We start from the raw sequence: 25206 nt of genomic DNA on the forward strand, positions 1-25206 counted from the left end.
GCACCTTTTGAATCTAAATAACATGGCATCAAAAACAAAAATTCTAAAGAATCACATAGCGGATTTTGCACAGGCAGCGACGTTTTGTTCTTTATTAGCACGAGTCAAAATATACTTTCAGCTTTTATCAAAATTCCTTCTCTAAATTTTCTACGGGCTCTCGGGCCCATAGAAGGTATGATTAGTAATTATTTTATTTTATGAAACTGTGATACTTATGTTAGATTCAACTGTAAATATGTACAGGTAGATTTACTTAATTAGTATAATTAAACTATATGGAAATAAATGCCTAATTTATTGTAGTTTTATTAAAAAGAAATACATTATACTTTTATGTTAAAAAAACTCATGTCTTTCAATTCCTTTTCCTCGTAATTATTTTATGTAGTTCTAACTAGATCACTTCCTATAGGTATGTTATAATAATTATACCTAATATCAATTTTCTGTAATACTCGTATGTACCTACTTAAATTAGATCTTAAGAGGGGTCTCTCCGTCACTCGCTTCATACAAACGTAGTTCCGATTTCATTTGAATATTAAGCAACCAAAGTCCATAAAATTTTGCAGACATATTCTAGAAACTAATATCTATGTCTGTGGTTTTCCAGATTTCTGTTAAAATATTCAGTTTCAAAGTTACGCGGTCTTAAAAATTTACATACAAATCTTTGAGCCCCTGTAATTTTAAAACTACATATTTTTAGAAAAATCTAAAACACGACAGACACAGATATTAGTTTCTAGAATATGTCTGCAAAATTTCATGGACTTTGGTTGCTTAATATTCAAATGAAATTGGAACTACGATTGTGTGAAGCGAGTGACGGAGAGAGCCCTGTTAAATATTGGTTCTAGGAAAAAATTGTAGAGATTTTAAGACTTTAGAGTATTTTAATAGGTAGGTACTTACTATCGTTAACTTCATTCATTTATCTATGCACCTACATTATGCACCTAAGTAGGTATGTATAACATAATTACGTAGGTAGTTTGCAGTAGGCATTTATAGATAAGGTAATATACCTGCCATGGCGAAAACTTACATTCAAATTTCAATTCTTACTGTAATAACGCAAAAACCATTATCATTAAGAGGGCTCTCTCCGTCACTCGTTTCATACATTCGTAGTTCCAATTTCATTTGAATATTAAGCAACCAAAGTCCATGAAATTTTGCAGACATATTCTAGAAACTAATATCTATGTCTGTGGTTTTCCAGATTTCTGTTAAAATATTCGGTTTCAATGTTACGCGGTCTTAAAAATTTTTATACAAATCTTTGAGCCCGTGTAATTTTAAAACTACATATTTCTAGAAAAATCTAAAACACCACAGACACAGATATTAGTTTCTAGAATGTGTCTGCAAAATTTCATGGACTTTGGTTGCTTAATATTCATGAAATTGGAACTACGATTGTATGAAACGAGTGACGGAGAGAGCCCTGTTAACCCCCATTAGGTATCACTGGCAACTGATGATAACGATCATTAACACTAGGCGGTTAATTAGACGACGCCGGTCACAGGGGTCAGATGCCAATCGATCTGTGAAAATCTTCTTACACTAAAATATATGGCTTGGCTAATAGGTTAATTACAGAGATAAGCTTAAACTAAAATGAGATGGCTGAATCAAAGGATTTAGCAATTAAGAGTCTTAAGAATCTTATAGGCATAGGTACCTATCTATGTATTTTATATTATTAGAAAAAAATGTTGCATCAGAATTCGGGATACATAGAATGACAATGATGACCTTTTTCATCTTACTCGTACATACATACCTACCTATGCCTGTCAACGTTCCTTCGAAATGGTGAGTAAGTACGATGTTTCTGTTTATCATAGGTAGGTATACCTAAGTACCTACTTTGAGATGTCTCCAACAACACGTTCGAAATGCAAATCGCGCCCTAAACTTTTGCAACATCACGCAGCATACCCAATTCGAGGCACATCCCTACACCACACAAGAACAGCATATTAGGCATATCTTATGTAACTGTACAAAGCTCAGGTCCATAAAAGGCGGCGTCCACAAACGATATGTCACGGCACGTAGCACAATGCAAACAGCGGCGTCTCTGTCGGCGCTAGTGTTGTGCTGTCACAACACTCACAACACGCGACACATTCGTCCGGCGCCGCGACGAATCGCGACACAAAGCAGATGAAGTTGAAAGCGGTGGCGACAATGGCTTTGTGCGCGGGCGGCGCGGCTGGACCGGTACTGGAGCAATGCTCTGAGTGTGAACATTACGCTATTACAGGACATACTCGCATGCTATTTATGCAGCAAATGAAAGCTTTAAAACATCAAAGATACCTTGCATCCCAGATTAGGACAACACAGGCTCTTAGGCAACATAGGCATTTTGGTCCCGGCAAGAGTTCCCACGGGATTCTTAAAAAAGATAAATCCATGTATTCGAAGTTACAGTTGTCATTTATTTGGTACAGAGTTAGCTTGCGTGATCAAAGATGGGATTTAAATAAACTAAATCCATTCGGATGAAGTTGCAGGCATCATCTAGTAGGTAGGTGCCTAACCTATAGAATGACGAAGGAAGAGCGCTCCTCTTAGGCCTCAATTGTACCTTGTATGTTTCTAAAGGTAGGAATTCAGTTCTCTTTGGCGGTGTTCTAGCTAGATTTCAACATGCGGTTTTTCAAGAGGCGGATCCACAAATTCCTGAAAAGCCGGCAACGTATTAGCGGTTCGTCTGGTGCTGCAAATGTTCATGGGCGGCGATAATCAGTTAACACCGCGAAACCCGCTTGTTCGTTTGTTCGCTATTTAGGTATATTAAAAAAAAACATTAAATCATTTTGGATTACCAATTTGTTTTTAATACACATAAAAGTGTTACTGCAGTAGCCGAGTGTAGATGAATCGAGCGATTCGATTTTTATTTATGCACACTTTAGTTAATCGATTCTAATACATAGATTGATATCTGATGCCGTAACACGGGTGTTATCAACGTCGAGCATCTACTCTACAGCCGTGATACGTTCGCAAATGGAACTTAGTCAAACTTCAGCTTTTATTATTGTTCATTAGACACTCCCGTCTGATGTGTCCGCTTTCAATTGAAACAATATTTAATGCTTTGCCGGCTGGAAATAAAATAAAACGGTAGAACCATAAACATTCCACATTTATATTCGACCTCTGTCGGTCGAATGCGTCTACCTTTTTCGACTCGTGTGTTTCGTCCCATTCCCACTTCGTCCGCGCCGACCCGTCTGTGTCGACCGGACTCTGTACATAAGCTTAGTGTACACTGAGCAAGGTGCTGGACCAAAAAAAAAAAAAATATTTATAGGCCAATTACATATGGCTCTTCTGTTAATTATGTCGACTGAAAAGGCATTGCGCACGCGTTTTGTAGCTCTGGCGACTCTTATTTCTCTTACCGGGTCTCGCTAGTCGTCTCTTACTATCTGAACTCCTTACGGCTCATTCCCACACAGCACCCTGTTGTTTGCAGGAACGATTTCGCATATGATCCCAATTATTGGACGCGTTTATACTAACATTTTCATCGGTCTTGTCTAACAAAAGCAGGATCTAATGGTACTAAAATATTCACTCGAACGTCTAGCATACTTATGGTTTTTAGCTGGATGAGGTATGACTGCGCTCTACTCAGAGAAAAGCAGGATAGTAACTGCAACATGTGAACACACTTATGCCACTTAGTTTTGTGGGAACCAGTAAAAAGCTGAATAATTAAAATACTCATTCTTGACTAACATTAAATAAATTACTGTAGTCTGCGGACAAGAAATTCGTTTCAAAAACCATGCTAGAATTAGCAACAATGCAGCTGAACATTCAGCAAGTGTAAACTGAACCTTACAGATGGGGAGATAAAAATGTATGGCTCATAATGTTTTAACAGTCTCACCATTTGAGCGCATCGAGCCGAGATGCCCAATTTAATTTTCCTCCCCGCGTCAGTAATTGCCTCGATTCGTTCTATGCAAGCGGTGAAGTAGAAGTCGTCTGCTGTGGGTGCTTTCTTAATCGATTTTATTTAATTGATTTATTTATTATCGACACTATGCATCTGGTGAATTTTAACAACACCAAAGTAGAAATCGAAATAGTAGAATAGTTTTATGGTGATCGCATACCAAAGCATACCAGACGAAAACTGCGCACGCAATTCCATTTTCAAAATATGTAACTAAAAATTGAAAGGCGCATTCTGCGAGTCTTGCAGGTTTTCTTTTGGTATGCGATTATGAAATGTACTAGTTATAATATTAGGAAAGGACAAAGGAAACAAACATGATATGTATTGTGAAAAATTATAAAAAAGTAAGTAAGTAGGTAAGCGCCAAAAACTAATATAAACTTATGAGATTGAGAAAGTTGGGTAGAATCGGGATACTAAGGCAAATATTTAATAAAACAAAAGTTTCAAAGATTATAAATTCACTTTAATATAAGCCTTAGTTTGTTTGTTTTATTAATCACATATTTCGTACTTGAAATGATCATTTTCTTAATTATTAATAACAAAAAGTAATCAACATATAACGTTTTACTGCTGTCCGACTTACTGCCATTTTGATTACCCACGTCAGTACCACGGTAATATTATCTATACAGTATTCTAACTCGGCCGTTTCTTTGAAATAAATACCTACAGCTGCGCGGTACGTAAACATGCGATAGGGCTGCCTGCCGCCAGCATTTTAATTTTTGCCTACTTTGTGTTTCCATCTAGTTTTGTGATTGTAAATATACTTTTTTATATAAACAAATAAAATACTTTGTGAATTGCATAGGAAATGTCCAATAAAAATGCGTGTTGTTTTTTGATTGGTAGATTTAATTAAAAAATCATGTTTATGATTGAATAACAAATCGGTCTTATACATTCGAGACCGAAAAATATTTGCGCCTCGACTGAGATGTAGGAAATTAAACGAACGTTACGAATTATTAAATTTTAAAGTTTAAAAAATCCGCATTCTAGTATAAAGCTTTTAATCAAAAATTGTTTTGGGTGACATGGACAAGATGGAGAAAATGGAATATCTTTTCCTTGGTTATAGATACCTGCAGTTACTTTACAATTTATATATTTGGTTTTAAATGAAGTTCGGAATATTTTCTCCATTTTTTGCATATATTTCATAAAATCATCGCTGGGTACAATCAAAAAAGTTTGCGAATTAATCTTATTGTAGTCCCGGTACCTTAAATACCGACATTCTGAGCTCAAATTGTGGCTTCTTTGATCGGGTTTCACATACAACGAAAAAATCGCGTGGTTATTGTTAGAAAAACAAAACACCGCCCGTTCGTCACTGCGGCACAGTCGCGACTGTCTGCGTGTCGAGCGCCTGCCGACATCAAGGTGCGTAGGTATACCTTGCATTTCGCCCGTTTGTATGAAGTTGGAATACTGTATACATACCATTACCGTGTCAGTAAAGTCAAGGATATTTAAATAGAATTAAGAATAAGTAAAACACTAGGTAAGTATTTCATTGTTGGGTACAACGTAAAGTAAATTTTGCAACGTTATTATCTCACATACGAAAATTGGTCACAGCCGAACACAATAGACTCGCATACCGGCACCCACCTACACCATAGCCCAGGGGTATCCAAACTTTGAAACCTTAGGGCCATAATGATTTTGTCAGTATGTTCCAAGGGCCAAAACAGTTTAAATTGTTCTGCCCTTAACTATATTTCTAGATAGTCTAGTCCTAAAGTGCACGACCTAAGCAATACGCTTTTTTTTGCATTTCAATTACTTAACGTTATTTACTAGTTATTAATTTGTTTAAGCTTAGATACTTCAGTTAAGTTTTCTGCGTTATCATTTCTGTGGTTAAGTTTTGCCTTGCAAGTAAATAAAACTGAGTAGGTTATTATCATTATGTTTTTTCTTCTTCAACTTATCACAGCAAGCAAGTAACAACAATAAAATTGACTGTCGCAGGCCAGATTGATGACACTAGTTTTAAGCTATCGCGGGCCGGATTGATGGTACTGGCGGGCCGAATTTGGCCCGCGGGCCGTAGTTTGGAGACCCCTGCCATAGACAATGTCCGCCGGCATCACAAAGAGCCTCGGCATATACAAATAAATAATGTCAGAACAACAAATATTTTAATAAGCACCTCTAAAGAACTGTTCAAAGCATAACACGCGTGACGCACTGGGTCGACGTTTGCCGCACAAGACACCTGCATGCGACTAAATGTAGTAGGTTCGTACTCCATTTCCATTAAATAATGGACTTTATTGAAAACTAAATAAAACACAATATCTTTTAAAATCTTAGTGAAGCATTTATGTCTCAGACAGCATGACCAATGGCAGTGTATGGACAACGCCGGCGAATCTTTTACAGAACCACTTTTATGACAAACCAAGAAAGAGGCGATAGGAAACTGGAAAAGGCAAGCGTGAATGCGGCAGATGTATCGTAAAACGGGCAGTTGCGTCCGGCACATAATTCAAAGTAAATAAACAATGACAGTTTATCACAATCCATCGCGTAATTTATATCTAGGTACTATAGGACTACTACATCGGTAAAAGATGAAGAAAGAATTTCTGTTCGTTTTAAAAATAATAATTTGCGAATCATCACCATATCTTTCTTTTAATTGAGCTAGAAGATGATCTCTCAAATTAAATATACACCCATATATCTAATCTACCTCCTATAAGTAATTGTCGATTGTTTAGATTTAGGGTCAAATCGAACTAATTCAATAATATGTAATATATAATGTAATATTCAATAATAAATATTTACTAAGTAGTTAAGTAAGTAGTTTCAATTAATATTTTTGAAAGTAGACAAAGTCACAGACGTTTCCATGTTCAATATCCTATAGTAGGTAAAACAGATAGGTTGTGAAAGCTATGTCTGAGTGTTATTATTTTATTTATAATTTCATGACTGTTGTTTATTATAATAGGTACGCACATTGTTTATTATTATATCCAGACTCAAGTTATGACTGAAATAACGCGTCAGGTTCATTGAAAAGGAAATTGAATTAGCAAAAAAAAGTTAAAAGCTTAGCTGCCATGCCATCTTATTACTATAAAAAGACTAGGAAGTAGGAACAATATTAAATTATATAATTTACTGGCATATCGCCGTGATTGAGTAGCTAATCTAGCTAAATAAGTTTTCAAAATCCTAATGAAGTTGATCTAAATTCTTACTGAGAACCTAGGTACGTAAGTAATTAGTAAGTGTTAGATAGATAAGTTATTTAGCTTCTTTATAACAGCCTACCTTTAGCCAACCCATTTTTATGCCTTTATGTAAATTATATTGTAATATAGGTAGGGACAGTTTAGTATAATATAATTATTAAAAATAATCAATAAAATCACTTATTTAGTTGAATATAACTAGTTTTTCTTAATTACCTATTACATACCATGTAAAGGTTTTAAACGTTCTTAATCCATATTATATATAACTTTAATTAGAATCACTAATTAACAAGATACATTCACTCAAATTAAAATCAGTGTTCGCCAGCTTAGCGCTAATACGATTTTACAACTTCGCTGTCCCCGTCTCGAATCCGGAATCATACATAGGCTGTCGGTCGTCAAAAATAAACCCAAAATTTATGACTTAGGGCCTCTACAAAACAGCGACAAGTTCTTATACTACTACCGAAGCATTAATTAATTTGACGATTTGAAAGCACTTGTAAAAGTTTACTTGAATAAAAATATATTCTACTCTATAAAATTAGTATGCCAAGTTGCGTTCAAATCTGTCCAGTGGTTTCAACGTGTACACTCTGTACAGACAGACAGAAATAAACAAAATGAAAGAATTATCTTAGTAGGTACATATTAATGCGATGAGCACAGGAATTCACCCACTTACCTAAGTAATGAATAATGATCATTGCAAATTACGACTGCGACCCTAAAAATTTTACTCTAAACGGGGATCGATAACATCTTAGGTATTATTTTATGGAAAGTTAAAGGACAAAAGACCTTCAGAGTCGGCCACCCATCCAGTTACCAATTTGGATCCAACCTTGCTTTGTAACCAGCACACAGCACAGTCGACTATAAATACCTATCTATGCGCTGTTATAAATTTAAGTAGGTAAGTACCTACCCTGTTTGATAATATTATATAGGTCAGATTTCACGATTATATTTTTTTATATAAAGTATGTACGAATATCAAGAATCTGCCATTTTTATGCACTACTCGAATATAATATATAGCTTCTAATTGTATTCTATATCTGTAGATAGATAGGTAACTTCCTAAAAATAATAACGTAAACACCTAACTTTGCAATATACCCACTTAAAACTTAGTTCATACTAACTATTAAACTATCAATTTTTTATTAGAACACGTCACCTTTGTAAAATAAAATGAAGGTATTTCTCCTAAAAGGTAATTAACTATGTAAGTATACCTACTGTTGAATAACAAACAATTCCGTGACTGATTTACATCAATTGAGGTACCTACTAATACACTATACACATTAGTTATATACATTTAAAGACCTTTAACACATCCCAGTTAGGGAGATCGCATACAGACGCAGGATCCACAGGAGGCTGACAGTAGTACCGATACTATAGATTATTCTGTTTATACACAATCTCTTAACTAAAATGACAAATATAAATAAATGTATGACTATCCATTTCATAATGCTTCCTGTGGAAAAGGATAACACTAGATTTAGACCTGTCAATTCAGTTCAATTGTAAATTGTGTACAACAGAATTAGTCACAATTTCGAACTTTTATAGAAATGAAGCCCACTCCATCCCATACTCACACTCTACCAATTGCTAGCAGGTGCGATTGCAGCCTGTCGCAGTCCCTGAGCCTCAAGAGTTAAGTCATGTTGTAGTGGTGAAAATACGAGTTATCCAGCAGCATCGGACATAGTAAAAATGTATAAGTAGAGGACATCTCAGCCTCTGATTAATTATTTATCTTACAGCTCTTAAAGTGTAGACCACGCGGAGATAGCCCGAGACGCTCAGACCAAATAAAAGAAGCGGTTGCTACTTACACCTAGGTGCGATGCAATCCATCCATCCATCCATCCATCAGCCTGTATGCGTCCACTGCTGGACATAGGCCTTTTCAAGAGCGCGCCACCAAACACGGTCCTCCGCCTTCCTCATCCACCCGCTCCCCGCCACCTTCTTCAGTGGGCAGGAGGTCGTCCCACACTGCGCTTACCGGTACGCGGTCTCCACTCCAGAACACGTCTGCCCCATCGGCCGTCGGGATGCAATCCACGCGACCAAAAATAGAGAGCGATGGAGGAATATCGTAGCAAAGATTGCATCTAAGGGAAGCCACGATCCTCAAAATTGAGCGAACGATGCAGGAAGGAGAAGAACGTGTAAGACATACTTAAAGATATGTCTTTACCCTGCACTGCTTACCTTACCCAAGTTGAAATAGCCCAATGCTCATTTTTTATCATGGCCTGCCTTTATATAGCTTTTTGCTTATCTAATTCTATACCCTGTCTTCGAACCCTGTGTACGCATTGCTTTATTGGGATTGTGGATTAAGTCATGCGCGTCGTCTAGTGGTGTACGATCACCTTTAACGTTAATATAATATTGTACCTAAAATACGGGAAAATGCTATTTGCTAATGCATTATGCAACTGGGCAATTAGTCGTAAATATCAACTTATGCAAACAAAATAATTGTATAAGCTATTAGGTATGCGCATAAGAAATACCTGGCATTTAGTAAAACACTCGTACACTAATCGCTACTTATCGAATTATGTATGAGTAAAACGTGTCTGTTTGTCTGGACAGGCATTTTCATTCGAATTTTTATGAGTCAGGGTAGTTAACGTAATTTTGAAGAATTGATATAAGTAATTAATTTATATTCGCATCTTTGAGAGTAGGACCTAAAATAATTATACTTAGTCAACTTAGTAGCAGTTTTTACGCTCTTATTATTTGTTGGAATGAATAACACTACAGGTGTATTTAGCTACCTAGTTAAGTTTTCTTCTCAATAAATAAAAGGATTACCTACAGAAGTAAAATTTAGGTATCTAAATACAACTAAAAGGCGGGTGGAGCCGCGTGTAAAACCTACATTTCTTAAAAATAAAAATATCAATTAAATTATAAGTAGGTACTACATCCGTCCCACCAAAAGTTGACATTGATATATTTATGAGTAGTTAGTAGATATACATAATTAAAATTTTAAATAAGGCCGCTCGGATGAAATTTGAATAATTATTCATTATGCAAATGATTAATATGTATCGTGATTTACTACATTATTGACACAGATTCATTAGTTACTAAAGAAATAATTTAAAGAGCTTACTGTGATGTTTGCCAAAATTAAACAATCACATCCGGGAGTAAAGAATATTTTAAGCTATCAAAGTAGGTAGGTATAGGATGTCATGTAGGTAGATTAGAATAAATAGCAGAACATGGTAGGAAGAAAATGATATCACATAACCAGCCGTTAACGCTTGGATGGCTGGAGTGAAGACTTCGGCGGGGAGGGGCAACACACGCACAACAGACGGAAACGTTTAAGTGCGGAAACCAGCCCAGAGAGAAGAAGAGAAGAAGAACCAGCCGTTAACATGATTTAAAATGTTCACTGTTTCCCTAAAGAACTTAAACCTCGTTGGTAGGTGGTCGACAAACATGTGAGCTTTAGGTCCACGGGTAACCTGATAAGATAGATTCTTAACCTATATAGAATAACTATTCTATAGGATAGAGAATCTAGTCTTCCGCCTCCATTAGGTACTTCTATGATTCGCATTCTCGAGTTCAGTAGCCTAAGTATATAAGTTTAATTTTTTAGGGTTCCGCACCTCAAAAAGAAAAGAAAGAACTCTTATAGGATCATTCTATTGTCTGTCCGTGTCTGTCAAGAAACCTATAGGGTACCTAAGACGTCCCATTGACCTAGAATCATAAAATTTGGCAGGTAGGTACCTAGGTCATATAGCACACGTAAGGGGAATAATCCGAAAACCGTGAGTATGGTTACATTACAAAAAAAACTAAAATGTGTTCATGAATAACTACTTAATATTTTCATCTTTCAAAGAAAGATAATTGTATCAAGTGGGGCAAAAGGGCTTTACCTGTACATTCTAAAATAGATTTTTATTTATTTTTATGCATACTTAATAGTTTTTGTTTTATTTTGCAAAATGTCGAAAAAATACGACTGTAGTACGGAACCCTCGGTGCGCGAATCTGACTTGCACTTGATCGGTTTTTAGAAGCTTACTAACTTCAGCCACAGCTTCAGCAAAGTAAAAAAATTATAGATTGTTAAACATGTCTTGTTAGGTCGGTAGGTAGGTATAGGTACTTCAGTAAATATCTATACCTACTTTAAACCATTCACTTTGGTATCAGGACAAACATTTAAATGCTAAAAGTGGTAAGTAATGTTCGCAGGTCGCTGTGTGCTTACGATATCTAATCAGAAACCCCAATATTTTGTGAGTAAAAAATTCTGTCCACACTGAATAAGGTATATTAGCCATTATAATGTGCAAATACTGGACACGTGCCTCTAATGAGATTTGGTAAAATTATTTGTTTTGTGAGATATTTTGGTACATTTATTGGTTCTATTTTATCAGTAAGTAGATACCTAGCTATGTATTATATTCCCAACACCATGCCACATAAATATTTTTAAGACGTGCGCCTCAAAACCTTCTCATATAATTTGGCTTCAAGACTCCACAAGATACCTAAGTGCAAAGCGATACTAACTATCTATTTACTAGAAGTAACTCTAAACAGGTGTATTCAAATATCTAGAATCAGATCATTCGGTTTATAGTGTCATTAGATAAAAGTAAATATGATGTAGGACTTTATTTCTCAAATCGATATATTAGTACCGTAGACCTGTACCTTTACAAGGCACGCAAATAACTCTACTATATCTACCTAGCTAAGTTACATGCAGTCATCTAATTAGCTTTTTAACCGCAAAACAACCTCATAATAGCATCACTTATTAATACCGCTCGAAAATGGTTCGCTTTCATCTCGGCAAGTCCTCCTTTTGGTCCCAAATCCATCAATTTAGGTGATGGATGGACCATTGGCGCTATCGAAAATCAAATTCGCTAAATCTTCCCACACCGCGTCGAGAAGAGAGAAATTGTGATTCACTGATCGCTATCAACAGCGATTTTCTTACTTTTTCACATCAAAATAACGTAAACCAACTCAAAATGGCATGACGTCTTGTAAAGTCTAACTAAAAACAATAATTAATTAATATTTATGTACCTACCTATTATACCTAGGTACAATGCTTGATGATACCCTAATATACACCTTACACTATCATCATACCTACGCATAGAAAACCTCCTCAAGAAGCCATATCTCGACAATTTTGCTCGATGCGTAGGTCACCAAAGTTAGCGGAAAGCGCGGGCTGCGGGGAGAGAGTCAGCGATGTCTGATTGGTTATTTCAAGGACAAACTCAAAGTACCTACTAAAATAGTGTTGAGACACGGATTTAATATCGACTTTGAAAGTCGATATTAAATAATACAATACCGACAAATAATAAAACAAAGAAATTTTTTTTGGTACATATTGTTTATTATTTACTCATTTAGTACGTATCTACGTACGCATAAAATGTAATAAGTATGGGTAATGTAGTAAACGTAGGTAATGTAACACAAGTAAGCCTGATAAGTGTTACACCTACATAAAAGTTATATCTACATAAAGGTACATATCGACCTAAATTCTGATACGTAAGCTAGCCCTTGACGGCAATCTCACCTGGTGGTAGGTGATGATGCAGTCTAAAATGGAAGCGGGCTTAAACCTGGAAGAGGAATTCTTTAGAATTCTAGGTCACAGTTCTAGGTCAACGGGAAGTACCCGACAGACTAACAGACAAGAAAGTGATCCTATAAGGGGTCCGTTTTTCCTTTTGAGGTACGGAACTCTAAAAATGAAAATAAAATTTATAGTTACTTGATTACGTAAACAAAATAAAGTTCAAATAGGTACCTACTTAGTACCTGTGCGTAAACAAAACGAAGTGCAAATAGATACCTACCTAGAACCTAAGTTCAAATAGGTAGGAACATACCTAATACCTATGCGTAAACAAAACAAAATTCAAATATGTAGGTACCTACCTAGATACTTGCCTCTATGTATTAACAAAATAAATTTGAAATCCACGTAGGTAGGTATATAGGTAGGTCGGTATATAAGTAGGTAGGTACTAGGTAACTATAGGTACGTAGGTAAATAAAACAGTTAAAACCCGATCTCTTTAAATTGGCTGTTAAGTAGGTACTGGTAGGTATATCTTAGTAGGTAGGTACATAGGTACTGTTGATTCATTAGTAAAATTAGTTAGGTACCTACTATTACACTACTTCATGCCCGCGACTTCGTTTGCGTATATTTTGGTTTTTTTTAATCCCGAACTCTTTGATTTTCCGGGATAAAAAAAGAACCTACCTAGCTCCCCGATGTGCAAGCTATCTTTATCTCTATAGGTAGTTTTGGTACCTTACAAAAGCCAAAATAGGTTGAAAAAAAAATCGGTTAAAAATGGGCCATGAAAATTTAGCAGACACATTATCGCATTTTTTATAATATTATTATTAGTATTCCTTGCTCTGCATATTTATTATAATTTGAACCATGCCTACCTATTAAAAGTATCGATAAATATTTGATAAATTCGCTAACGCAAGCGCGTCACTATAGTAAAACGGGTTTCAAAAAAAGAGATCGCTTAATACAAAAATCTTAAAGTGAGAAAGGGACTTTTGCAAATAGACATCAACGCGTCACTGTTGTAGCTTTGATACGTCCATTATAATTTGAACTCTGCTAGACTGGTCGAAAACAAAATTATTTCACTTACTTGTGGAATGTTATGCCAACATTTTTGTAATTATATGTTTTGGATGACTTCCTATACCATTTTACAGCACAAGAGGCCATTGTTGTGCACTTTAGTGAGATTTTTTTCTTACGAATGAATCGCTAAAAACCGAAAATACCGGAGTAACGCACGGGTCTAATTGTTGGTTATCACTGGCGTATGTGCTTCGAGCAGCCGGGTTTTATTCTAGAGAATTCACGAATGCTCGGTGCGTTTAGTTTACCTTGTATGAGCTGTCTATTAGGAGGTGGTCTGTGTACCTACGCCATCGTCCGTTTGGTTAAGTTTTTTTGATTGAACTCTTTGATTTGTTTGGGATAGAAAGTAGTCGATGCTCGTTCCCAGGATCCAAGTTATCGTTAACAAAAAAATCTACATTTTTATTAATATGTACTTAAGTAGGTACAATAATTTTTAAGTTATTTTCGGAAATGAAATTTTCAAAATCGATAGCGATTTCGATTTACAATCGCGCCAAATAGTTAAGCATGGCCGGTAAAGCGAAGGTTGTGTGTGTTTTTTAGTCTCGAGATATTCCCTGAGGGCGTGTGCGGAGGGGCGAGGGGCGATGCGCCGGCGCAGACGTCCGGGCAGCAAAGCCTGATTGCAGGAAAGTATGCGACTCAACACTCGCTAACGTCTAACCCTGTTGAGTAATGCTGAATCAAATTACTAAACTGATAAAATAGACCCAAGTTTACACGTACAGCTAGTCACGTAGTTAGAAATTAGAATGCATAAACTTAGAACTTTTCTATTTTTGCTTGATTTTGTTACTATCATTCCGTTATGAGTTATGATCACTTCGGAAATATAAGAATTTTACATAAAATCAATGAAACTACAAGTAGGTACCTAATAAGTCGATGCCCAACAACGCCATAATTATCGCGATAATGAACGTGTTAAAACTGTGTGGCCACACTTGAATGGTTAAAACGTCTAATGCCTATTGAATTGGGTTTAAAATCGTTTAACGCCAAACGGCATTATGAATGATTGATCAAGGCTACATCTACGTTTAACGGAAAACGCCGTTGAACATCGCGTTACTTGCCGTTAATATGGCCGGGACATTACGGAGTGATATTCCCGAAATTCTTATTTGAAACGCATAGTAGCAAAGCAAAGGTTGTGTTTGGTTGTATGTGTGTTTTTTCCTCTCGTGATATTTCGCCCGAGGGCTGATGAAGTGAGGGGGGGAGGGGGCGAGAGTGGACGCATCGCAGACGCACGGGCAGCAGGGTGATTACAGGGCTGCGCGCGCCTAATCACTCGCTACACTGGCTGGCTGGACGCGCTACACAGCGGCGCTACGAGAAAGATTTGCCCCAACAATTTTGAGTAGCTGTAATACTAACTGCTTACAGGATGCGTAGTGCGTACCTTATAGGTACACAAACTTTTGTGGTGTGTTCGTCTGTACGTACTTACCTAATGCAAATTATACCGTGTTCTATGGACATCCTTGCAAGAAACTTCGTCTAGCAGAGACCACGGTGACGTACTTACATCATGTTATTCGCCTATCAATATGGTTTACCTTACCTAAAGATAAGATTTTATTTGCTGATAGTGAACTGATATCTGCTCATTGAGTATAAAAATATATTAAAGTATTTAATTCATCACGCCATCGCCGCTTCGGCCTACCATACAGGCATTGATGATTCTTGGGAGTCTAGAAAGAAGTAGATTTTGCCCATAAGTCATCTGGCATACTTTTACATACATACATACATTTTTTTTCTGCTAGTATTAAATAAAAAACACAAGAATGGATTTGCTACAATATTATCAAATTACGTTAAAAATTATTTATTTCACAATACTTTCTTGTAGACCTCGCTACGAACTCCGCCAGTGCATTATTAACAAACAAGACAAAAGATCCGCCGCTAACTACACGTCCCCATATCTCGCGTTTACCTTCTTACTAACTTCCCAATCATTCTGAAAACATGACAGGCCGTGCGTTTAGCGAGAATTAACACTAATTTAATAATAAAATGGGATTCAAAAAATCTTTTACTACTTAACGATATCTAGTACTGATCTAACGGTTCAAAAAGTGGCCACTTCAGTAATTTAATTATGACACACTTAAGATTTTTGAAAATCCTGGGGAACTCTTTGATTTTCCGATAGATCTAAATCCGTCCAGCAGTTTTTGCGTGAAAGAGTAACAAACATACACACAAACTTTCACCATTATAATATTAGTGTGATAATGTCTAAACAAAGATTTGTGATGAGTAATAAACATAAATTACCTTAAACTAAAGCTGTGTAAGTATAAAACTTAAAACTCCGTTATGTTATTACTTATTAAATAAAACATAATAAGCACCTTATTATGTTAGATGGAGTTTGTTGATAGACTGTACGTAGCCTGGCTCCCTCAGACGTTCTCCAAGAGTCTATGGTACTAGCGGACTCAACACACGCTGGGGACGCGGACGCGTAGAATGGCGAGTAGTTATTGTGCTCTATTTGTAAATTAATAAAAAAGATTCCGACGAATTGAGAACCTCCTCCTTTTTTGGAAGTCGGTTAAAAATAAGGAAACAGGCGAATAAAAGTATATTAAAAGTACATACAAGTGTTTTAACTCTATTACTACCTACCCATTTACATGTTTACTCGTATAATCTGATGCTGAAACTGTCCAACTACTCATTGTTGAAAATTACAAAAGATCACGTCTAGATGTCTGGTACTCGTTTTATTTGCTTCTGGTTAACTTTATTGGTTAGCTGTTAATGTAGTGAGGTTGTACAAGAGTTGGCTTAGTAAACCTAGTTAGATATTTTCTAATTATTTCGGTCAATGTCAAATTGTAAAGTGAACAAGAATATTGGATGAAGATAGACAAGAGTTAAGACCGACTTTGGACGCAGTCACGAAGTTCACTTACCACTGTACCTACTAGTAGTTACTTTCCACTGTAGTCTTTTGTTAAATAGGCGTAGGTACCTCGTTCCTGTTTAAATCTTGGGCTCTTTAAGAACATTACCCGCTTTAGGCCTCATTAACGCGAGAGCTTTTTAACGTCCGTTAAAAAAATCGTCAAAATAGAACAAATGTATTCCCAAGTGTATGTACGTTTGAACAGATACTTGGGAATGCATTTGCTATATTTGGACGCTTTTTTAACGGACGTTAGCCTAAAGTCAACGTGGTAAGTACTTATCTACTTACTTATTTGTTTATTCATCCATCCATACTATCCATACTAATATTATAAATGCGAAAGTGTGTCTGTCTGTCTGTCTATCTGTCTGTCTGCTACCTTTTCACGGCCCAACAGTTTAACCGATTCTAATGAAATTTGGTACAGGGTTAGCTTATTTCCCGGGGACAGACATATCCTACTTTTTATCCCGGAAAATCAAAGATTTCCCACGGGATTCCCAAAAACCCATCCGCTTAACTGATTTGTATGAAATTTGGTACCAAAGTAGCTTGCGTCACTGTAATTGACATAGGCAACTTTTTATCCCGGAAAATCAAATAGTTCCCACCGGATCTTTAAAAACCTAAATCCACGCGGACGAAGTCGCGGGCATCCTCTAGTGTATCAATAAATATACTAAAACATATAATATGTATAGTGCAAAAACGTAAGTATCTACACAAAGGACAACTTATCTGAGACGAGAGATTTCCTCCAGCAGCCCTAAAGTTGCAACATGGTGGTTGGAGCAAGTCCTAGACTAGGATTAGGTAGTACCTAATTAAACAAGTCCAGCGGAAATCTGGTTTTGTAAATGCGCAGTTATACGCCTCTTGTTCAGATTGGACTACTTACCTACTTGTTTTGCGCACTACCTAAGTAGGTACTTATACGCACGATAGTTTTGGCATCTGCGATCGACGATTTGATCGCTTTTCGGAAGCTCTAAGCTGCGAAAAAACCTTTTGACCTTACCTTAGGTTAGGTACCTAGCTGTGTCTATCCAAATTAATACCATACTTACTGTCTATGGGAAACCTTGCACTATAAGTACAGCTACTGCATGTTTCTCTGTGCACGAATTCGAATCTCAGTCCTGGCAGCGATTGAGTGAAGCTTTGGCATTTGTCATCACACTGAACCGCTAAAGTTTCAAAAACATGATGCAGCATGATGCAATCTCTAATTGGATCATAGGGTTCCAAACGCGCCCTACTTACTCTGAAAGGTAGCCCACAACAAACTCAGTCAGGTACCCACATGTCATTTCCCTCGATCGCAGTAAGCCACAAAAGAGCTAAAAGTAGCGTGTGTAATGGCCTAATGGCTATAAGTTTAATAGCTTTAATTTTTTATTAAATTACAGTTTAAATACGCCCTCGGATGTACGTACACTCCTTGCGCTTGCAGCTCCTGTGTCAAGTCCTCGGTGACAGGTGTCAACCGCCCGCAACGCTTGTCAAACATTAACATTCAACCGCAGTATTAAGGCAATTTTTATTCAATCACGACATTTCGCCGACTCCTACTCATTACGACTTCATTTTGTTATAACAACAACAAAGCCCGCTTTTGCGTTTTATTCATCCTCCGAGGTTGACAGCTTTTGTATGGGAATCAATCTTGCGTATTCATAATGATGTAAAATCGGTTCCAGTGTACAGTCAGGTTCAAATATTTAGATAGAAGTTCTTATTCGATGGTACACAAACCTCTAAATTAAAATGACTGATCTAAGTATTTAATTGTTATTTTATTTTATTTATATCCCTATACCAGAGAACTATGTTCAGCCGAGGACATCTATCGTTTGTAATGATGATTTAATGATGATGACCTACCTTTTGTTGTGTTCTTTCATAGCAATATATTTTACTTAGAGATAACTTGCACCCTAGGGACGGATGTAGACTATTTTTGTCCTGGGAAATCAAGAAGTTTCCACGGGATTTATATAAACTGAAACAGTGGGTTTAAATAAAAAGAGCAAATCAGTATAATCGCACTAATTTATTTTATCACTTCACTCAACACACTAATAATTACTCTCATATATTTGTTACTAATACACTTATTTACTTATTACACATTTAGTACACACTTATTACACTTATTTACACTAACCGGCAGTATTTCAGCTTATAATGCGTACGATACAATAATAATCCTAAAAATGAGCTCGCATGGCTTTATATGGCGTTATCCCCACCGAAGGCATTCGGCAGTTGTTGCTGAGTGGCGCTCGGCTGTCAATGGCGCTGGCGTTGGCGTTCAATGGCCGCTAGGCTATGATTGGCCGGCGTTTGGCTCGGCTTGACTCGGATAGTCTGGTTGGCGTTGGCGCGTTGCGATTGGCTGAGGCGGTGTGGCGTTACATTCGGCCGTCCTGAAACAATGAATTGCTCCCGCAATGGGAAAATGCTTGGTTAGCTTTCTGGTAGGCAATAGCTCAATAAGGTCTTCGGTTTCAAGTTATTTATCGGAACAGTTAGCACTGTTGGATATAAGAACCGTAGGCGCTGTGATATGGCTTTAAAGAGTCTGCTCAGGCATGTACAAGCTTTGTAGCCTCGAAATCCCTTAACACTGCGGGTTCTCTTAATGCCTACCAGCTTGGTTACGAAAATGAACCTGAGTAAATGCTATCAGTGTTTACTTTTGTCGCAATGCTTGTGGGAACTTGCCACTAAATAACTAAATTCCTTTGTTATAATTAAATGAAATATTAATTTTGTCAGTTACATTATCTAGTTAGCTTTATCCTATCGCTTGCTATCCTTTACCGAGCATTTGCCTTGTTACGCATAACCTCCCCAAGTTTACTAATTTAAATTAATAGCAACATGGCATCGTGACCTAGGTAAATACCAAATTATGGATAGCACATTCTTTGAGAGTATTGTCAGTAGTCCAAATAATATCAAGTAAGCAGTTTGTCCAATCATTTTATTCGCAGTCTCGCTAGGGCCTGTGGCACAACGCGTTTAACATGGTCTGGTTAGTGCTTGGCTTGGCTTGACTAGGCACTTGGCTTGACTAGGCACTTGGCTCGTGGTAGTATCATGGAGGTCAAAACATACCTAACTATTAATCAGTCGACACTCGAAAACTCTAAAATGTCTACTAGTAAAAGCATTCTTATAGTCACTTTATAAGTTTGCTAGGATGTTCAAATAAGCCAAATTATGTGTAATATTCTACGAAACTGATCGTTTTCGGCTAGTAACAAATTTTGCAAAAGCATCTGTAATAATCAAATTGTACCTATACTACTGATGAGCGATATCCTTTCGCTGTCTTACAAAATGGTTTTACAAAATGTGGTCAGTATGAATTCTACAAAATTCTAATCCAATGCTATTGGTCTGTGATCTAAACTGCAATCTTATCTACTTTAAAACCAAGACGAAACAAAAGAACATTATTTAATTTATAAATTATTATCGTTTTTCAGTTGTACTATTTTTCCACGTTTTACTTTAGAGACATTTTTGAAAGAAAAACCGTCAACAGACTGGCTTGTAGAAAGGAAGTGAATAGCTTCTCGTGAAGCTGTGAATGCTATTACTCTGACTTGAAAAGGAATCTCACTTAAATCCTTGCAGGGAGATCTCTCAACGAGCAACGAGATGAAAGTACTCCTATCGAAAGTAAAACTTGGCTTTCGAAAGTAAAAATTGGCTACCGAAAGTAAAACTTGGCTACCGAAAGTAAGACCTGGCTGTAGAAAGTAAGACCTCACTACAGAAATTAAGACCTGGCTGCATGAAGTAAGACTTGGCGGCAGAAAGTAAGACTTGGCTGCAGAAAGTAAGACTTGGCGGCAGAAAGTAAGACTTGGCTGCAGAAAGTAAGACTTGGCTACTGTCTTCACTTCGGCATCTATGTAATTCCGAAAACAGTTCACGATTGAATTTAGGTAATACAGGATCATCAGTTAAATAACAGTTTTCTATTCCATTCCTATTCCCTACTATGTAAGCTACATAACCAGGCAGGCATACTAACACCAACTGAACTCAAGATATTATGTAAAATGTCAGTCTAGTCGGCTTAGTGAAAATTCTTACGGTACGTCCGGTCCACCTGACTAACAATGAACGGCACAAAGCTAAATCATGGCTATAATTAAAAGTGCCACTTGAACTTTCTACTTACATTATGATTGGACCGACAATCTAAAGGTAGAATGATAAAATTGACTCGATTGAAAGCTTGTTGGCAAAAGTACGTAACGTACCTACATGATGCCTACAAGCACTACTTTTTTTCTAAAATGACAAAAGCATTATCAAAATCATAAGGATGTCTAACTGGTAATAATTATTATTACGTTTCCTCCAAGTGCCCGATTCTGCCTACATTACACTACCTATTTGTATTTACTCATACGCTGTGCCACTGGCTTGTATATTATACGAGACAGTCCCAAAGCCGTAAGATCTACTTACTATGCTCTCAATCATTCAAAGAATGTGATTTAAACTACAAGTTACAACACGTACAGACTTCATAAACACTAACTTTTAGTAAAAATAAAAGAACAGTCATACCATACAGCATAAACGCTTAACAGCGCTTATGTGACACCAAATAGGCGACAATGCGGCGGCTTATAGATACCCATTGGCTGCAACCCTGCATCGTTAGCGCGCCACGATGAGGTGCCTCGCAGTGACGCGCTCGGCATCAGGCACACAGCGCACAGCAAAGCATCAGTGGTGACCTTCGTAGGCGATGACGTTTGCACTTCACGAACTCACCAAAAATTCCGAGAAAAGAAAGATAAGCACAATATTATTGTTTGACTACAAGTAGCTCCCAGTCGATTCCTAAAGTACGTCTGCCCCAATTATGAAGATCTATATTCATATTACATAACAATCATATAACCACATGAAAATCAATTTCACAAGAAACTCAAAAGTGAACATCATAAAATAATTCGATTTTACATTCAAATTGCGATCGCCATGCTATATGCAAAACTGAGTTTGAGCACACTGAAAGTGTTCATCAACCGATTCTGACGTAAATGATATTATTGTACCCTTAAAAATAATTTATAGGTACCCTACACGTACCCCGTGTTGTCTGTATGACTGCAGCGGGAATATCACTGACGACGCGAAAAAAATAACCTTAAAGGTTTATAGAACCTTATACTATGACTGAGCCTTGTGCAAATAAAAACACTAATAGCGTCAAAGCTTGTTTCTTAAAAACTTCTGGTTGAAATTTGCGGGTAGTCTGAGAACTATTGTTACCATCCGATATACTAGATTTTTTTTTTAATTAATTGCTGCAAAAGTAGGGATTAGGCGTTTAATCAGTATGTATTTGTGTCAGTTCATAACCTCTCAATAATTTTAACCGATTTTGATAAATGATACGTCATTCGTCTTGATGGCGTGTGTGTCAATGGATACATAAAATTCTTTAAACAATCAATGTGGTGGATTTCATACGATTTAATGTAAGAGCCGAAAAAATATGCAGCGCAAACAGCAGTCGGGAGTTTTTATTTTTTACTATTTAACTTATTGAATTACTTGTTTTCGTACCGGTAGCACTCTAGAATTAAACTGCGAATTCAAATTGCGGGTATCTCGGCGAGATGCAACGTGAAAAGTGGATGGTTGAGCGGGTTTTTACCTAATTCGATAAAAAGTTGACTAAATAAATTGGTTGAAATTTTAGCATTAGTATTTACCGCCTTTATTTCATCAGTTATATATATACAGCACGTGTATTTTTGTTAGGAAAACTGTAAATAAAACAATACACACGAATATTACATTCACATAAATTAAAACTAAAACTCGTCGAGCTAGCTACCTTGCCTTACCCAAAACTAGAACAATTTATGGCAGAAAAACCCTTACCTATGAAGGAGCTAAACTGTACAACAAAATACCTGCACACATAAAAAATAATGTACACTCATTCAATCCATTTAAAACTGAATAATTAGCTGCTCACATTATGAGTAATGCGAATCCCTTCAGCAAATGCGCTGAATGAGTACTTCATTAAATGGCGAATATTGTAAACTTTATTTTCTCATGTAAATGACCTTTTTTTATGAGAATACGTCTTTAAACCTAAACCTTTATTTGACGGTCAGATATGCCACAAATTATAGTTATATTTTTAGCTTCAGCTATCACTCAAACCATTCACTCTATCCGCGAGCGTATAATGACCACCTATCATAACCCGCGTGCCCTAATACTAATTTCATAACCTCAAACAGGGTGTTAGCAATATTAACCTTTCACGGTCATCTCATCAGTAGAGGTTACAAACACGATCAACCTCATTACACTATGCATCAATATCATTAAAAACGGGATTAAAATTTGAAATGGAATAATGGATGGATCATACCTCAGTTATTACGCGTAGAAGTTGAGGGTAGGTTGCCATCGGGCGTAGAAACCATGCACGCTGCAGATGAATGTACCTCTGGTTCAAAACTCTTCTAAGGACCTTCCGGGCCCCAGAAGTGGACGATCTTCATTGTCGCTTGATTTTTACACGGTGATTCGTTTCCCTCTTGCGGAGGAACAAAGTAGCCGGCATGTATTTGCCGAATCGTTAATTGGCGCGATTATGCATCATAACTTTCTTTATTAATCCCACTTCTGAGATGAAACAGTGGGTTTAAATAAAAAGAGCAAATCAGTATAATCGCACTAATTTATTTTATCACTTCACTCAACACACTAATAATTACTCTCATATATTTGTTACTAATACACTTATTTACTTATTACACATTTAGTACACACTTATTACACTTATTTACACTAACCGGCAGTATTTCAGCTTATAATGCGTACGATACAATAATAATCCTAAAAATGAGCTCGCATGGCTTTATATGGCGTTATCCCCACCGAAGGCATTCGGCAGTTGTTGCTGAGTGGCGCTCGGCTGTCAATGGCGCTGGCGTTGGCGTTCAATGGCCGCTAGGCTATGATTGGCCGGCGTTTGGCTCGGCTTGACTCGGATAGTCTGGTTGGCGTTGGCGCGTTGCGATTGGCTGAGGCGGTGTGGCGTTACAAAACCTAAATCTACGTGGACGAATTTGCAAAAAAACTTGTGTTTGCTATAAAGACCCTGCATCCCGGAGATGAATAGGAGGCCGCTGTTCATCCCGGAAAATCAATTTGTTTCAATAGGATTTTTAAAAACCTAAATCCATGAGGTTGAAAGTTTGTCAATTAAGATAAACACAGAATAAGCAAGCCTTACATCAACGTTCCTGCTCTCACAAGATTAATATAAAATCTTAAATTAGAAAATAGAATTTGAGTTACGTAAATCTATTCTCGACTGTACACGACAAAGCTAATGTTGCTTGCTCCTTTATTTTTTCTTTGTTGTGAATTAAAATATGGTTGAAATATTAATGTGCTCTTTTGGGGTTTTATGCCTTTTGATATAAAAGTTTCGCAGCCTGTTATTAATGTCGGGCATTATTCGTATAGCATTCACATGTTTTCGGACAGATAGACGGCGAGGCAAAGTTTATAAAAATAAGTTCTTAATGTCCGACATTCTTTGCTTCTTTTTCGACCAACATTTTCCCGGTATTTGACCTATATATGCTGTTTTTTTAAATCTACCTACTAGGCATAGGTAGATACCATCGATGGTAGATACCTACTGACACGAGAGTTGAACACCTATAAGTAGATTTATGTAGGACTATACATAAATGGTAATTGGTACTATATGAAGGTTTTACTAGGCAAGAGTTAATATTAGCTAGGGTAATATTTTTCTAGGCAAGAGGTTACGACAAAATATCGACCATACCATTTTTCAAAGTGAAACTCTTTCAGATGCGACTTAAGAAAAGTACATTACCTACCTATCATTTCGAACGAAAGCTCAAGGAAGTAACGCGATCGTTACTTCTGTCCGAAAAAAAATTTATTCCGTATTTAAAATGGTCGCCAAACATGCTCTCCAAACAGAATAGCTGTGTTGAGGCCGCCATCTTGTATCGAAGTGTTTGACGATACCAAGTAGTTAAGGCTCTATTTTTTACCTAACTAAATACCTACGTAACTATTTTTTTAATGTCAAAGAAGTCAACTTCAATGTTTTTTTCTCAGCAGGTAGGTATTGAATATTGTATCTAAGTATAAAATACCTATGTAATTAGCGCATTCCTCTGGCACGAATAGCACTCATCTTGCGCTACTTACAATTACCTACTGTCATTTAAATTGAATGTTAGTCATGGATGTG

At 36.8% G+C, this 25206-nt stretch overlaps 1 long non-coding RNA gene across 1 annotated transcript; it reads left to right on the top strand.

The window, feature by feature from the left end:
- Positions 1-22236, top strand: LOC123873394. Its single transcript, XR_006797687.1, has 3 exons — positions 1-86; positions 12212-12216; positions 22224-22236. It is a non-coding gene; the product is annotated as an uncharacterized LOC123873394 (long non-coding RNA).
- The last annotated feature ends 2970 nt before the right edge of the window (positions 22237-25206 follow it).

This window comes from Maniola jurtina, chromosome 2, assembly GCF_905333055.1.
Source record: "Maniola jurtina chromosome 2, ilManJurt1.1, whole genome shotgun sequence".
In the NCBI taxonomy this organism is placed as follows: Eukaryota; Metazoa; Arthropoda; class Insecta; order Lepidoptera; family Nymphalidae; genus Maniola; species Maniola jurtina.